We start from the raw sequence: 2,839 nt of genomic DNA, 5'->3' as shown, positions 1-2,839 counted from the left end.
TAAAATCATGAAAATGAAAATAAATATAAACCAGCATAAGTGTTGATATATGCGTTTCGCCCCGATATAATGGTTGGGCTCATCAGCTTATAGTAGCACCGGTATTCATTCAACAATATTGTATTAAAAGACGGGGGTATATTTTCCCAAAACTCCATAATCTTCGCTTTTAATTGGCTTTTGTTGGTTGGGTTGCAATTCTACAACCTTCGCTTTATTGTTTCATACAAATGATCGATTAGATTGAGGTCCGATGACTGCAGTAAGGTCTTGTGCTGGTTTCTGGCATAACTGCTGGAACATCTGCAAACATTGGAGCCGCAGCTGGAGCCGGAGTCGGAATAGCTGTAACAGCTTGTCGTGTCGTACATCAACAGAAAGTACGCGCACAATGCACTTTTTGACGTTTGAAATTATAAAAATTAAAACAAACAACATCACGTACTTGGTTGCTTCGTTCCGCTGAGATTATTTTGGCCGGTGAATTTTGTTAGAAGTTTTCTTCTCCTCAGCTTAAGTGCCACAAGAACGTTTGGTAAAAGAAAATAACACAATTGATTTGTGTTTCAGCGGTTTAGTTTATTTTCAAAAAATATTACTCGAATTGTAATTTTAACACAAAATGTCCCTAAAATTAGCCGTCGGTGTGGCACTCCTTTGCGTTTTTGCATCGTTAAACGCTGAAGAAGTTGTTCTGGAACTTACTGATGACACCTTTGATTCAACATTGGCACAACACGAAACAACGTTGGTCATGTTCTATGCACCATGGTGTGGCCACTGTAAAAGACTGAAACACGAATATGCCAAAGCTGCTGAGCTTCTTCGTGGTGACGATCCGCCAATTGATCTTGCTAAAGTCGATTGTACCGAAGGTGGAAAGGAATCTTGTAATAAGTTCTCGGTTAGTGGATATCCAACTCTCCGCAATGGAGAAGTTTCTCAAGATTATAATGGTCCACGTGAAGCAGCTGGTATTGCTAAGTTCATGCGAGCACAAGTTGGCCCAGCATCAAAGAAAATCATTAGCGTTGAAGAATTCGACAAATTCTTGGCCGCAAAGGAAGCCGCGATATTTGGTTTCTTCGAAACAGAAAGTCAGAGCCAATCCCAGAGAGCAATGATGCCCCAGTTAAGGTTGCCGTAGCAAAGAACTTTGACGAACTCGTAATCAATAACAACAAAGATACACTCATTGAGTCATTGAGTTCTGTGCATTATGGTGTGGCCACTGCAAGAAGCTCACTCCCATCTACGAAAAACTTGCCGACAAACAAGGCGAAGAAGTCGCCATTGTAAAGATGGACGCCACTGCTAATGATGTCCCACCAACATTCAATGTCCGTGGTTTTCCAACTTTGTTCTGGCTGCCCAAAGACGCCAAAGACAAACCAGAATACAATGAAGGCCGAGAAGTCAATGACTTCATTAAATACATTGCCAAGCACGCCACCACAGAACTGAAGGCCTACTATCGTAGCGGAAAGCCGAAAAAACGGAGTAGTAAGAAGATTATCGCTCGAAAAATAAAACATCCAATCAATTGTATTTTCAGTTAAGTTTCATAAGCACTAAGTTCCACAAATCGAGTGAAATAGCATATGTTAATGATTGTTGGACACTGGTTTTCTATTAAACCGCTCATTTTAAAAACGTATAGTCAAGTCAGTTTTCATTTAGTTTCTTTTGTTTGCTTTTAATTTTCGTTAAAAGTTGATTTTTCTGTATGTTTTTATTATCATTAAAAAATTCCATCTATCGAAACAGTCTTGAAAGTACTTTTTTACATCTAATTCGGCTCGGTCACCATTGTGTTCCAGCAGTTATATAGCAACCATTCGTTCAGAAAAAACGATGTGTGTTTTGGATCGTTATCTTTTTGGGAGTAAAAGATTGCTGATAAATTCAGTTTTACTGCAGACTGACGCATATTTCTTTTAAGAACGTCCAAAACTGTCCACTTTTCCATGATTGTCTCAATAAATTCAAAGTTCGACGTCCCATTTGCCATCATTGACCCCCATATCATAACATTTCCTCTCCCACGTTTAACAATGGCAAGCAAATTCTCTGTCTTGAACTGAGTATTTGGATTTCTCCTAACAATCTGCTTTCCGTCAGACCCAAATAAGTTAGTTTGGTCTCGTCCGAGAAAAAAACATCGTTCCAGAAGCTTTGGGATTTGTTGATGTGCTTTTTAGCGAACTCAAGACGTTTTCGCTTACTAATTTTTGAAATAAGTGGTTTTTTTCCAAGCAACTCCACCGTTTAAATCATTCTTCCGAAAAACGCTAAGAACAGTTTCGATTAAAACTGGTCTTTCAATAAGTGTCGCCATTTCGGCCACCAGATTTGGTACACTCGTTTTGAAGTTTACCTCGAATTTTCTTAAAATTATGCGTTCGTCTTCCTGCAGCGCTATTAGGAATCAAATAGCTGGTTGTCAAAACCTTATGGTCACAGCAACACTACAAAATTGATTTCCTCAGATATTATCTCGGTAGACACTGACAACTGCACTCCTACTTTGAACCTTAGTAAGGGTTTTAAGGTTATTTTCCCATCGAGAGAAGATTGGGAGGATGTCATCGTGTCGATAGGTTTCGACACAACCATCTTTACTGACGGCTCAAAGATAGAGTGCGGAGTTGGTTCTGGGATCTTTTCTGAGTCTCTAAATGTAGCAAATCCTTTAGGCTTCCTGACTTTGCTAGCGTTTTTCAGGCTGAACTGCTGGCAATAAGGGAGGCATGTAAGATACTTAAACAAAATCCAAACCAAAACCGAAATGTGGCTATCTTTATAGACAGTCAGGCAGCTGTCAAAGCCATTAACTCGG

The 2,839-nt window shown here is 39.5% G+C and overlaps 1 pseudogene; it reads left to right on the top strand.

Annotated features, from left to right (window-relative positions):
• The first annotated feature begins 451 nt into the window (after positions 1–451).
• On the top strand, positions 452–1,769 carry LOC129946338 (protein disulfide-isomerase A3-like; annotated as a pseudogene).
• The last annotated feature ends 1,070 nt before the right edge of the window (positions 1,770–2,839 follow it).

The sequence above is a fragment of the Eupeodes corollae genome, chromosome 2 (assembly GCF_945859685.1).
Source record: "Eupeodes corollae chromosome 2, idEupCoro1.1, whole genome shotgun sequence".
Lineage (NCBI taxonomy): Eukaryota > Metazoa > Arthropoda > Insecta > Diptera > Syrphidae > Eupeodes > Eupeodes corollae.
Note: the sequence above shows the minus strand (reverse complement) of the source record. Positions and strands in the feature narration are given on the sequence as shown.